The sequence below is a fragment of the Odontesthes bonariensis genome, chromosome 20, assembly GCF_027942865.1.
Source record: "Odontesthes bonariensis isolate fOdoBon6 chromosome 20, fOdoBon6.hap1, whole genome shotgun sequence".
Taxonomy (NCBI): domain Eukaryota; kingdom Metazoa; phylum Chordata; class Actinopteri; order Atheriniformes; family Atherinopsidae; genus Odontesthes; species Odontesthes bonariensis.
In genome coordinates this window covers 410,912-426,010 of record NC_134525.1, presented here as the reverse complement: position 1 = coordinate 426,010, position 15,099 = coordinate 410,912, and the positions used below count along the sequence as shown (strand labels likewise).

The following is a 15,099-nucleotide window of genomic DNA, read 5'->3' as shown; positions in this document are numbered from 1 at the left end:
TTCTAGGATAAGGTAAGATAAAAAAGATAAAACATTAAACCTTAAAACCATCCTTAAAACAGAGAGTCTGACTCGTGATGAAGTCGCTCACCACAGCATTTAATCAGGATTTAATCACGACTTTAATCAGGATTATGGATCATTCACAGAATCATGAGAGAATAATGAAGCCCGGACCAGGAGCTTCACATGAGGCCCAGCTCCTCTGACAGACACGGATCCACCTCACGCAGAACCAGTAACAGAGCCGAGCTGGCCCGAGCTTCTTTCTTCCGCACCGTGTCGATCACCTTTCTGGCTTTGTCGGCCCGGCTGAGGGTTCCAGCATCCTCCATCTCATCGTCGATCATCACCCTCTGCTCCAGCAGTCGGTCCAGCAGCTTACGCAGAACTGGATCCGAAATCTTGTCAACAAAGTTGGAGCGAATGGACGCCAGTTTCTCCTCTGCTCGCTCGACCGGAATGGATCCGGAGACGGTCGCCGCCGGACCAGGACCTTTTGATGAGTTTAAAGCTCTGAACCTGGAGTCGGTCAGAAGTCACATCATCCAGTCGCTGCGTTCTCACCTGCTGGGTGCATGAACACGGCGTTAAACAGACTCTGATGTGATTGGCTAAAAGGAGCGAGTCGTGTTTTCAATGATTATTGAAGACGTTTTCACAGATTTCTGCTCTGAGGGATTCTGACCTGATGATCTGAACTGAATTGGAGGAAATTGGAGCTGAAACTGAGGAGCTGCTTGATTCTTCACAGAATTACAGAAAACAGAGATTTGACCTTATTTTCATTTGGCTTCAGGAGCTTTAAGCTCATCCAGGACTGGATTTGTACATCATCTGCAAAGAGTGGGTAAAGAAGGCTGCAGATGTTGGGCACATCTGTCCGTCCACCCTCCAGGAGCCTGATATCTGCACCTCTGTGTTTCTGAGTGTTTCTCTGTGTGAGACTGACCTCCGGTTTCTGCAGCCATGGCCTGAAGTTGCTTCACCAGGTCGTTCCTGCTGATCCTCTACAACACCTTCTCCATCACCTGCATGGTTCCCTCCAGCTCAAACTTCTGCATCATCAGGTCCACGACGTCCCGCCTGTCCGCCTTTGCCAGCTGGTTCACTTTGAGAGGAGCGACTCCGTTAATCGACTCTTTCTTCAGGTGCCATTTGAAGTTGTTGAATTCCTCGTCTGTTATATCGTCGAAGATGCTGATGAAGTCCTGCTCGTCCATCTTAACTTCCTGCTGAAACCAGAGAACACTGTGAGTCTGGAGGAGCTTTTAATCAACAACATGAAAAGGAGATATAACCAGGAGCAACGTGGTCATAACGGGCTACGGCCCGACTACACACAGGGTGAAGTCGGGCTGTTTGGGCTGCTCGTCCTCAGTCTGTGAACAGCTGAAACTATGGAGCTAAATCCGTTTCAAGATTCACAAATGAGCGGGACAAGATTCACAAATGAGCGGGACAAGATTCACAAATGCGCAGGACAAGATTCACAAATGAGTGGGACAAGATTCACAAATGCATGGGACAAGATTCAGAAATGAGCGGGACAAGATTTACGAATGATCAGGACAAGATTCACAAATGAGCAGGAAGAGATTCACAAATGCACAGGACAAGATTCACAAATGAGCGGGACAAAATTCACAAATGCGCGGGACAAGATTTACAAATGCCCGGGACAAAATTCACAAATGCGCGGGACAAGATTTACAAATGCCCGGGACAAGATTCACAAATACGCGGGACAAGATTCACAAATGCGCAGGACAAGATTTACAAATGAGCAGGAAGAGATTCACAAATGCACAGGACAAGATTCACAAATGAGCGGGACAAAATTCACAAATGCTCGGGACAAGATTTACAAATGCCCGGGACAAGATTCACAAATACGCGGGACAAGATTCACAAATGCGCAGGACAAGATTTAAAAATGCGCGGGACAAGATTCACAAATGAGCAGGACAAGATTTACAAATGCACAGGATAAGATTCACAAATGTGCAGGACAAGATTTACAAATGCGCGGGACAAGATTCACAAATGCGCGGGACAAGATTAACAAATGCACAGGACAAGATTTACAAATGCGCGGGACAAGATTCACAAATGCGCAGGTCAAGATTTACAAATGCGCGGGACAAGATTTATAAATGCGCGGGACAAGATTCACAAATGCGCGGGACAAGATTTACAAATACACGGGACAAGATTTACAAATGCGCAGGACAAGATTTACAAATGAGCAGGACAAGATTACAAATGCACAGGACAAGATTTACAAATGCGCGGGACAAGATTCACAAATGCGCGGGACAAGATTAACAAATGCACAGGACAAGATTTACAAATGAGCAGGACAAGATTCACAAATGAGCAGGACAAGATTCACAAATGCGCAGGACAAGATTCACAAATGAGCAGGACAAGATTCACAAATGCGCGGGACAAGATTTACAAATACACAGGACAAGATTTACAAATGCGCGGGACAAGATTTACAAATGAGCAGGACAAGATTTACAAATGCGTGGGACAAGATTTACAAATGCACAGGACAAGATTTACAAATGAGCGGGACAAGATTCACAAATGAGCAGGACAAGATTCACAAATGCGCAGGACAAGATTTACAAATGCGCGGGACAAGATTTACAAATGCGCAGGACAAGATTTACAAATACGCGGGACAAGATTCACAAATGCGCAGGACAAGATTTACAAATGCGCGGGACAAGATTTACAAATGCGCAGGACAAGATTTACAAATACGCGGGACAAGATTTACAAATGCACAGGACAAGATTTACAAATGCGCGGGACAAGATATACAAATGCGCGGGACAAGATTCACAAATACGCGGGACAAGATTCACAAATGCACAGGATAAGATTTACAAATACGCGGGACAAGATTCACAAATACGCGGGACAAGATTCACAAATGCGCAGGACAAGATTTACAAATACGCGGGACAAGATTCACAAATGCACAGGATAAGATTCACAAATGTGCAGGACAAGATTTACAAATGCGCGGGACAAGATTCACAAATGCGCAGGACAAGATTTACAAATGCGCGGGATACGATTCACAAATGCGCAGGACAAGATTTACAAATGTGCGGGACAAGATTCACAAATGCACAGGACAACATTCATTCAGATGTATTTCTTTAGAATAAAGTGACAATAATAATAGTGGCATTTGTAAAGCGGCATTTGCTTTCACTGTTCCAGGTTAATTCATGTCTTTATGTTCAGCTGAACGTCCGACACAGAGGCTGCCGACGACTCAGCAACATCCATCTGACCTGACCTGAATAAAAGCGTGAAGGGAAGCTTGAGATGATTTTTGTACTCACCGTGTCTGAGCTGCAGCTCCTGTGATGCAGCCGCAGAGGAATGATACGCTGAGCAGGAAGTGGTGCTGCTCAACAACGGCTGAGCCACAGAAGTCAGTCAGACTGGTTCCACATCAGTTCCACAGAAGTTGTTGAAGTAGACAAACCTGCTGAGCCAGGTCAGTCCAGAACACACCCTGTCACTGTTTCTCTCTTCCAGAAACCCACAAAGTGAAAGCTGTTCAGTGTGTTTGAAACCAGCTTTCTCTTTGAGGTCCAAATGTGTGAACGCATGAAATGTAAAGTTGGAAATTATCAGAAAGTTGTCTCAATGCTGCCAAAGATTCCCCGATTTATCTCTGCCACACACGATACCCTTTACGAGGTCGAGAGGGTGGGCATGTGTGCCAAGTTTCATGACTTTGCGATGATGATAAGGCTTTCATATCACAAACGAAATCACATGATTTTTATCGCCTGGCCACGCCCACATTGTTCAGAGTTTGGAAAGGTTTCTCCATGATTCTTTCAGCTCATGTTTTAAGAGTAACCTGGCCAAGTTTGGAGCTGTTAGCATTAAATATGTAGGAGGAGTTCGATCAAACACGAATTGTTGAGAAAAAAAGACTTTTCCAAGCACCAACAGCATGGTACGGTGCCCATCTCAGCACCATGGGGAGCAGAGCTTTCAGTCGCTCTGCTCCCCAACTCTGGAACTCACTCCCACCAGACATCCGCAACATTGACTCTATAAACATACATGTAGGAAAAACATTGCAACTTACTTGATAGTAAAATTATACATCTCTCCAATGCACTTTGCCTATGACAAAAGAAATATATAGAAACAAAGAGATTCCATACATACATGCATACAGAAATACTTTTCTCCCTCAGCATGCTGTGTGTGCTTAATTAGCGGCTGTAACTTATGAGAGTGTTTGCAGAGTTAGACGCACACACACAGGATGCTGCTCTCTAGTCTCTCTAGTCAAGGCAGCTCAGAAAATCATTGGCTGCCCTCTCCCCTCCCTGACAGACATCTACACTTCCCGTTGCCTCAGCAGAGGAAAAAACATTGTCAAGGAAAGCTCCCACCCTGGCTTTGAACTGTTTGACCTGTTGCCCTCGGGTAGGCGCTACAGGTGCATCAAAGCAAGGACCAACAGCTTTTTCCCAAATGCCATAAACGCTCTGAACTCAAACAGGCACTGACTCTACATAGTGACACCCCCGCCCCAGGCCTTTCCTTCACCCTGTGCAATACTCCATTACTGTGCAATATCCTGTTATGTGCGATAACCCACACTGGAATGCATATTCATTCATATATATAGTAATATCTCTGTGCACCTACCCCCCACCACCCCTTTTGTACTATATTTGATTATTTTATGTCTAAGATTGTTATATTTTATATTTTTTATGTTTTTTATATGCTCATGTCTGCACTGAGAAAGGAGATGCTTTTAATCTCATTGTACTTGTATAGTGACGATAAAAGGCATTCTATTCTATTCTATTCTATTCTATTCTTCACTAACTTTGTCAGTCATCTTGCAAGAATACAGCGTGGCGTGAACAAACAAATATTGCTGCAAAACCTATTCATCAGATGGTCAGTCGTGGTCTCTCTGTCTCTAGCAGCTTAGCATTGCGAGCTGCAGAGCAAGTGGTCTGGGCACGTCAGGTCAGTGAGGGCAAGTTTCTGTGGATTATGTGATTGATCGAGGGTAGATCTAAACTATTATTATTTTGTAGTATCATTATTATTTTGGGCCACACAGACAGACTTCCTCACACACACTTGTAAAAAAAAAAAAAAAATTTGGCAAAAGGGTACTCTGTAGTGTTGCGCGGGTGAGGGTTTTTTTAATACCCGCCCCAACCCGACCCACGAGAATTTCCAAACCGCCCCGCCCGACACGCAAAATATGACCCGCAAAAAAAAAAAGCCAGGGCCTGTAGAGAGGGTTAATTTAACACGAACCTAAACTATTGTGAAACTTCAACGGTAGGCCACATCAAACAACAACAACAAAGACAGCAAAATTCGATTTTACGCCATTCTTTATTGAAGAACTGTTATAAAGCAGTTTTCTCTAAAACAAAAGTGGAGCAGCCACTAACAAGTAGCCTACTCAATAGTTCACCTGACTACTTTAGGTTCCTGCAAAATAAAAACTCAAAATAAAAAAGGATACATATACTGGTCGACTGTATCTAGCCTATTGACACCAAACACTGTATGTATTTAACGAGCAACTTGCAGAACAGGCAAGACAAAGAGTGTTTACATTTACAGGAAAGCTTTGGCGGGAGGAAAGCCAGAAGGAAAGAAGTAAAAGAAATTATGCTCAAAATAGTTTGTATAAGGAAAAGCATAAGTAAATTGAGTAAATTGAAATATAGGTTACATAGAGAGAGTGTCAAGGAAATGAGTAAGAACATGTAGTAATGTCACGTATCAAGCCAAGAAGAAGGAAATGAGTAAGACCACGTACAGGACTAATGTCACGTATCAAGCCAAGAAGAAGGAAATGAGTAGAACACAGTATGCAAATGTTGAATGTAAACAGCGTGTTGCAGCAGGTATGAAGCTGAATAGGCAGCAGTTGAAAGAGAAGCGCCTGTAATTTGACTTTGTTATGCAGCAGTTTTTAGATAAAATCAGAGATGGACCAGATTTTGTGTGTTGTGTTTGCCACAGGTTGCTGTTTAAACATCAGGTTTTAACCTGTAAAAGGGCAGATTATAATAAGACTGGAGTTGTAGCTGCTGTAGCCGCAAAGTGCATTACTGACCATTATCTGCACAAATGTGATGCCAGTTGTGTGATGCCGTGTCACTTGGTTGACACACCGAGAGGGAAGCTTTGGATCTGTTACACCTGTCATAGTAAGATACTAAGAGGACAGGAGCCGGCTGAATCTGCAGGGAACAATTTGACTGCGTGTCCCATTCCAGCAGAACTGGCCTGTTTGAATAGTTTAGAACAGCATTTGATCGCGCTTCATATACCGTTTATGAAGATGTTAGCTTTGCCCAAAGGTGGACAAAATGGAGTACATGGCCCAGTGACATGTGTTCCAGCAAACATTGTTCAAACGAATAATTTGTTACCCCGTTCCAATATGGAGGGGTCTTTGTTGCCTGTGAAGCTGAAGCGCAAGTTAACTTACAAGAGTCATTACGAGTATGAATTTGTGGACACGATGCGTGTTAGGCAAGCGTTGCAGTGTTTAAAAAACATTAATGTACATTATAAAGATATACAGTTTAATGAAGCATGGCTTAATGAGTTTTGTAGGGAGAACGATGATGTAATTTCAGGAGCAGACAATGGTTGTAATTAGGGATGGGAATCGAAATCCGGTTCTTGTTGAGAACCGGTTCCCAGTGTTTCAATTCCTTGGAATCGTTTTGGCGATTTTGCAAATGATTCCCTTATCGATTCCAGTTGGCGCGAATGATGTCACCACGCAACGTTGCGTGGCGAGTCCAGCGCAGCCAGCAGCCAACAGTAAACATGGCGCCCAAGCGGTACAAATGCTCGAAAGTTTGATTACACATCCCTAAAAAAGACGACAACAGGGCAACTTGCAAAGTGAATATTTCACCAAAGGGAGGAAATACTACCAACATGCAATAACTATGAATGAATGTTGCGTTTTTGATCCACTCCGGACTAACGTTGGTGAATCTGAACCCAGCAACGTTAGCATGTCCTCGGCTAACACTGCAGGTAACTAACTAACAAACACTGCCTATCATGTTAGCGCCATTTGCCTGATTGTAAAAGCTGCTGTTAGTAACGGTTAAGGTTAAATGAATGCCTTCTCAGGCATTACATTTAGATGAAATCATGAGAAGCAGAGCCTGACTGGCTCAGAGCCAGAGGCTGGTGGTACTACCCCCAGTTCACCTCTACCTCCAGCTTCTCCTTTCACCAGAGCAGGAAGAGTTAAATTACCCAGGCCAGGATAGACCAATGTGGACCTCACCGTTGTTGGGTTTGTGAGGTCATGACTCGTGTTACTTCTAAACTAAACAAAGTGGATGCTGATCGACTGGTTTGTTGTCCTTTTTCTCCAAATGAGAATCGATAAGGGAACCGACAAAGAACTGAATCGAAAATGGAATTGGAATCGTAAAAATCTTATCAATTCCCATCCCTAGTTGTAATGTAGAAGCCAGTTTTGATGGTGGCGAGGATGAACTTCTACATGACAGACAGCAACACTGTATGTTTCAGGATAGTTGTCTTATGCCTGTAGACATTGGTCAAGAAGTGTTGGACCAGTATTTTGATGCTGTTGTGAACGTGGCTCCTGCAGAGGGAAATAGCCCTGTTAGCTTGCTGTCTGATCATGCCAATGAAGCCAAATGTTTTCCAGTGTTGTTTCCGCAGGGACAGCATACATATCATGATAGCCGACCACACCGTTTGACATTAACCCGTTATTTTAATAACCGTGTTCTGCATGCTGATGGCAGATTTTCCCGGAATGTAGAATACATATTTTTTGCTCAGTACATGTCGGAGGTCGAACACGTCGTTTCCAATGTGTCCATAGCGTTAAGAAAAGGAAGGGGAGGTGGCACACTGACAAAGGTTAACAAGCTATTGAAGAGTGACGATGGGTTGAAACAGTTGTTGACGTGTGATAATGGCTATCTGTTTTTGAAACCTATTAGAGGAACCCCAGTGTACTGGCAGGGAGCGCAGAGTGACCTGTTAGCTTGTGTTTATCAGTTAGGCGTCCCCACTTGGTTTTGTTCCTTTTCTTCAGCTGATCTGCGTTGGCAAAATTTGCTTGATAGCGCTTTGCGACAGGCTGGAAGAAGGCAGACAGCTGAAGAGTTGGAGTGGGCTGATAGCTGTGAGCTGTTGCGGCAGAATCCGGTAACTGCAGCCAGGATGTTTGACTTTCGGTGGCATTGTTTTTTAAGGGAGGTGTTGATGTCTCCATGCAATCCCATTGGTAAAATAATTGACTACTTTTATAGGGTCGAGTTTCAGCAGCGTGGTTCCCCATATGTTCATTGTTTGTTCTGGATCGAGAACGCTCCGTTAATTGACAGGAACAGTGACGAAGAGGTAGTTCAGTTTATTGACAAATATGTAACATGTGAACTACCAGCAGATGATGACACATTATTGGACATTATCACATCTGTACAACAACATTCCACTCGCCACTCAAAGTCGTGCAAAAAGAGGAATACAACGTGTCGTTTCAATTTTCCTCGACCAGTATCTGCACGCACGTTCATCAGTCGTAAGCGAGTAGAACCAGTCTGCAAGTGTCAGGAAAATGCGATAGATGCGAATAGAAGACAGAAGTTGTTTTAAAAAGGAATGTTGAGGAGTTGTGGATTAATCAGTATAGTAAGTCTTGAAATGCTGGAATGCTAATATAGACATCCAGTACGTTGTGGATGCGTATGCATGTGTTGTGTACATCATCTCCTATATTTCTAAGGCAGAAAGGGAGATGGGGCTGCTGTTGAGCAATGCCCAAAGAGAGGCATCCAAAGAGGGCAATCTTAGCGCAAAGGAGGCCTTAAAAAATCTAGGTACTGTGTACTTGCATAACAGAGATGTTAGTGCACAAGAAGCAGTTTATAGACTAACAAATATGCACTTAAAGGAATGTTCAAGGAAAGTCGTCTTTGTGCCCACAGGGGATAATATTGTGAGGATGAGTTTACCGTTGAGTATTTTAAGACAGAGGGCTGCGGGGCGGTCGGTGGCGTAGTGGGTTAAGCAGCCGCCCCATGTACAGAGGCTACAGTCCTCACTGCAGCTGGCCCCGGTTCGAGTCCCGCACCAAGCGGCCCTTTGCTGCATGTCTTCCCCCTCTCTCTGCTTCCTGTTTCTCTCCAACTGTCCTATCATTAAAGGCATAAAAAAAGCCCCAAAAAAACAATTAATTAAAAGTTTTGACACAAAAATGAAAAGTTTTAGTGGCCTCTAGAACGAACAATCCAGGAAAAACACTATCCAATCATACTGAACGGACCGTAAACGATGATTGGGTTCTGATGCGTCTATCAAACTGCAATCTGCTCCTCCCTCCCCCTCCTTCCCCCTGTGCGCGTACCCTTCTTCGTGAACGAATTACGCGTCCAGAAGCTTGGCAGGAAGCTAAACTAGAGCCAGCTTGGCTAGCACCTAGCATTATTAAACGGTTCATTATGATGTTGAAAGGTATTTTCTTACCTGTGAATCCGCCATGAGAAAAAGTTAGCAAAAGTTAGCAAAAGTTAGCAAAAGTTAGCCAAACCAATCGATGCTTGCTGTCAGAACAGCGCTCGTGCACCTTTGTGCTCGTGAACAAAGATTGCGCGTTCATGTACTCTAGAGGCGTGGTTTCGGGGGGAAGTCTGAAGAAAGGGGTTGGGACTTTTGACCTGTGTATTTTCAAAATGCAGCTTCGCTCGACTCAAAATCCAGGATATCCTACCCTATCTTAAACTCATTGCGTGCCAAATATTGTGATCTGCAGCTGTTGATAATAGATGAGATATCCATGGTGGATCACAATCTGTTCTCATATATTCACGGTAGATTGAGACAGATAAAACAAACGGGTGATTTTTCACCATTTGGCAATGTTGCTGTAGTTGCAGTAGGGGACTATTTCCAGTTGCCGCCTGTAAGAGGCAAGAAGTTGTATGTGGAGGACGTTGGTAACACCTTGTGGTCGAGCTTGTTTAAAGTTGTTGAGCTAACTGAAATAGTAAGACAGAAAGACAAAGTCTTTGCTGAGTTGTTAAATAGGGTTAGGTGTCGTAGCAAAAAGACTCTGATGTTGAAAAGTGATTTTGGATGTGTTGAGACGCTGTGAAACTGCTGAGGAAAGCTCTGCCTTGCACATATTTGCAACTAATAGACAAGTAAATGAGCATAACATGCAACAGCGATTTAACAGCTTTACGAAGCAGCGGTTGTCACGCTGGATTGTGGAGGCTATTGCCTTGGCCTATGAGAGCAAGGGGCTTCAACCCCCCTCAGGGCTGCGTGCTCATTCCACTCGTGGGATGGCTGCGTCATGGGCATTGTTCCAAGGCATTTCTATTGGGGCTGCTAGCTGGACTACGCCTCACACCATCTCCAGATTTTACAGATAGGATGTTACGGTACCCACGTTGGCTCACACAGTTCTGCACGTGGGTTCTGCGACAGATATAGGGCTACCTATGTGACTGTGGTTGTTTTGATAACTGGTCCTTGAGGTATGATTGTCTGGCAATACGGGAGTCTCTATATCCCATAGTGAGATACCGAAGCGAATGTTGAAAGAGAACTATAGGCTAAGAAATTAACCCCAGTTCTCTGAAACATGAGTGAGGCATCTCACCAGATCATCCTCCTTGCCTGGAGCGAGGAAGAGGTGTACTTTGCTCAGATTGAATAGACGACATGATGCCACGGTCTTATAAGGAGGAGGAAGTCACTCCTCCAAGATCAGTCCGACACGTCTGTCTGCCAGTCAGGACTGGCGTAGTGGAAAATTGCTTCTGGGGAGAAGCGCAGGGGGCATGTCCCATAGTGAGATACCTCACTCATGTTTCAGAGAACCGGGGTTAATTTCTTAACCTATAGTTCATGCACGATATTGCTAGTATGGGATGTCATACAGCTTCATATCAAAAGAGGCGAACTGTCCCTTTAAAGCAGCTCAGAGAAAGCCGAAGTTTTTGTGTTTTTTGCCTGTTTTTCATCATGTTTTATCCATGTGTCCTTTGCTATGTTATTTTCTGAGGGTTTCCCTTTTTATTTTTTTTATTTTATTTCTACGTTTTTACATTTTACATCTGTTCATAATTTTCTTTCATTTTTATTTGTAAGTATTAGCATTTTAGCTCAATAGCTTCCAGGTAATGTGATCAATTGACTCCAAATCTGTTTGGGATCATGTAACTACACTGGCTGCATGAGATAAACCTTTTGTTTTTACATCTGTTCATAATTTTCAATAACTTTAAACACACTACTCTCCACTTTAAATGTCCCACATTTTTATTTTGAAAACAGGAAGTTGGTACACAGGTGCAGGTCTGCAGTCGTCCTCTCCGTGTGTTTACTGTAAAGTCAAACGAGAGCACTTGAAATGTTGGAGTGGCTTGTGAATGTCTGTCGAATATCCAACTTAAAACTGACTTCACCTAAGTGCTAACTCCGCGGAGCTTGAAAATCCAACATCCAACTTCGAACTAACTTCACCGTGGTGCTGAGCCGGATGACAAGACGAGAACTATGAACACAAAACATGACTAAGACAAAACAAAGAACATGACTTGGAAAAACAAAAGACTTAACTTGACGTGGCCACAGAAAAACAATGGCAAAACTAAAACTAAACATGAGCTAGAAAACTAAAAACTAAACACCAAAGCATGAGAAACTAAAACATAAAACACAAAACTAAGAACTAAAAACATGTTCCTGACAGAAGGAGCCGGTCTCATTAAACAGATTTAAGCTGATTTTGAACCAGCGGGAGGCTGATATGTCTGACTGTGATGATTAAATATTCTGAGGGTTTGTTGTTCTACTCTCATTGGGCCTCATGCAAGAACCGTTCGTACGCACAGATTTGTTCTTAAATCGTCCGTACGAGTGATTTAAGAGAATTTGTGCATTCACCAATCTTTTCGTATTTTACGTTTTCTTTCAGGTACGAACAGAATTTACGAGTGATCCAGAGCTGTCGTAGGAGTTTCCTAAAATAGTCCGCTGTTATTCAAAATAAAGTTTGCTTGACTAATGGATTGTATATTTAATTACTTTGAAGCAAACGTGAATAAAAATATACATGATACCCCATAATGATGCTGACATTATTCTGTTTGACTTAAATTATGCACTAATTGAAGGTTAATTTGAATCTGTATATAACAAGGTCAATGGGAAGCGTAGCCAGCGGCTGACTTGCTACTTTTGGATGCCTTAGTGCGTCAGGCTCTTGGAAGAGAGCGTGTGGAGACAGACGAATGGCTGACATCGCGATTAAGATTCCCAAAGACTGTGCTGCTACAAATATGCAGCTTGCTAGAGCCACGACTCCAGAGAAACACGCCAATCAAACCCAGTTCCACCACATGCCCAGGTCCTCACCACCCTTGGATTTTTGGCCACAGAACCTTTCAGAGGGAGTTTGGAGACAGATCGGGGGTGTCCCAGTCCTCTCTGAGTCGTGCGCTCCCCTTGGTCATCAAAGCTCTCATCAGTGTATCACCCACGGTACATCAGATTCCCATACACCGCTGTCCAACAAGTACACATTAAGAGGGACTTTCATGCCGTGGCTGGACTGCCAATCATAATCAGAGCAACAGACTGCACACATATACGCATCAAAGCCCCCGTGCTGTGGTGGAGCGCACTGAACTGGCCAGGTGGGTGTGTCTCGATACCTCGTTCATGGCGCAATATTGCCATGAACGAGGGTCTCCACCTGAACCAGCCCAGGCAGACCAGAAGGTGTGGTGCCAGAAGACCCCCCTCATGGACCACCCCATCAAAGTGCCATCATGATTGTTTCATGAACGAGGACACAGTGGTGTTGGTATACTTGACTATTCATGTTGTAAACAGCAGAGCGCAAGTTACAGTGGGTAAACATACACCAGGAGAACCACAGATGCAGTACCACATAACAAAGACAGATGGCAGCAGCAACACATAAATAAAGGCAGGTGGCAGCACACGTCCTGCAACATCTCCCTTTTCTTAATTAAAGCAATGGCATATGAACTGAGACCTGAAACAAAGGCCTACTGAGTACTCAAGAAAGTTACTTGTTTTATCATGCCAAAACCTATCACTGTTGTACATTATACCGGCAGCGACAACAACATAAACATTTGGCAACATAATACAACTGGTTTTATACTGGCAGCAGCAACAACATAAACAAACATAAACATTTGGCAACAACCAGAATACATATTTTTCTTTCCCTTCAGAGATCCAGTCTTTTAGGTGGCCTGGTAATCCGACCATAGCGTGAGGTGACTGGAGGCCCTGTTGGTGTGGAGGTTGTATCAGCAGCTGGGCTATCAGCATGCTGAGGTGGGGTAGCACACGGCGTACCACTGGCTTGCTCCTCGGTAGCTACCTCCAGCTCGGTCCTTTGCGCATGGCTGTCTGCGACCTGCGGTGTACTTGAGGTTGGTTCTGCTACCCGAAGATCGACCCTGTTTCAGCGGTAGCGAGCTCCTTCTATGTCAACCAGGTAGGACCGCGGGGCAAGCATCTGCACGCACGAGCCCCGTCTCCAGATGCCTGTCCGGTCACCAGGCAATGGCTTCATTCGCACTGCTTGTCCTACCGTGAGCTCAGGTAGGTCCTTGGCTGAGCTGTCATAGGTTGCTTTTGCAACCTGTTTCCTGTGACGCAGCTTCTCCAGCACTCCAGACACCACACATGGTTCCAACAGCTTGCTGGACACCGGAAGTGCTGTCTTGAGACGCCTTGCCATCAGGCGCTGTGCTGGGCTACTATCCATTCCTTCGGTTGGTGTGTTGCGCCACTGCAGGATTGCTTTCCATGCATCCTTGTCCTCACGGTGGGCTTTCTTGCATAAGTTCTTTGCTATTTTGACTCCAGCTTCAGCCTTGCCGTTAGCCTTGGGGTGATGTGGAGATGAGGTGATGTGTTCAAACTCCCACTGTGCTGCGAACTGTTTGAACTGGAGAGATGCGAACTGAGGGCCATTGTCTGAGATTAGACGGTCAGGCTGCCCATGGCGGGCGAACTGTGCCTTGCAGCGTTTGATTGTTGTCTCGGCCGAGAGATCTGGGAGGAGGTCAATCTCCCAGAAGTCTGAGTAATGATCAATCATCAGGAGAAAGTCTTTGCCGTTTTGTTGGAAGAGATCAGTGCTTACGATCTGCCACGGGCGTGTTGGCAGTTCGTGTGACATCATTGACTCTTTCTGCTGGTGAATGGCATACTCATTGCAGACTGTGCACTTGCCTACAAAGTCTAGGATGTTGGCTCGCATCCCTGGCCAATACAGCGTATCCCGTGCTTGCCTGTAGCAGGCCTCGCCCCCAATGTGGCTTGCATGTACTCTTACTAACATCTCACAACGCAGCGCTTTAGGGATAATGACCCTGTCTCCCCTGAACAGCACTCCATTCTGAACACTGAGCTCCTCCTTGTAGGCCCAGTATTCTCTCACCTCCAGTTCGGCGTCCTCTTTGCGCTCAGGCCAGCCCTTCAGTGTCACTGTCTTTACTGCCTGGAGCTGCTTGTGTCTCTCTGTGTGCTGTCGGATTTGAATAAGTCTTTTGTCTGTGACATTGAGATAGTCAGCCTGATTGATTTGTTCTACCTCTCTCTGTTCGGTTTCCAGACAGCAGACTGTGTGTGATTCGAACTTGGAGCTTGTGCATGTGTTTGTCACAGTGGCCCTACTGAGCGTGTCACTCACAAACATCTCTGGGCCAGGCTTGTACACGACTGCGAGATTGTAGCCCTGTAGAGACAGCAGCATGCTCTGCAGGCGCTTCGGGGCATTCAGCAGTGGCTTGCTGAAAATGGCAACGAGGGGCTTATGATCAGTCTCTGCAGTGACACTATTGAGCCCATAGAGATACTGATGAAAGCGTTGGCATGCAAATACAATGCTGAGGCATTCCTTTTCAATTTGGGCATAATTCTGCTCTGTTGGGGTGAGAGCCCTCGAGGCGAAAGCAACAGGTTGGCCTTCCTGCAACAGCACACAGCCCAGGC

General features: G+C 44.8%; 1 long non-coding RNA gene across 2 annotated transcripts; it reads right to left on the bottom strand.

Moving 5' to 3' along the window:
* Nucleotides 1-78: 78 nt before the first annotated feature.
* LOC142370214 (uncharacterized) lies at nucleotides 79-4,262 on the bottom strand. 2 transcript variants are annotated; one of them, XR_012767821.1, is made up of 2 exons: nucleotides 3,369-4,262; nucleotides 79-1,235 (listed from the first exon to the last, which is right to left on the bottom strand). It is a non-coding gene; the product is annotated as an uncharacterized LOC142370214 (long non-coding RNA). The 2 variants fall into 2 exon arrangements; XR_012767823.1 differs by having other exon boundaries at nucleotides 79-1,232.
* Nucleotides 4,263-15,099: the final 10,837 nt, after the last annotated feature.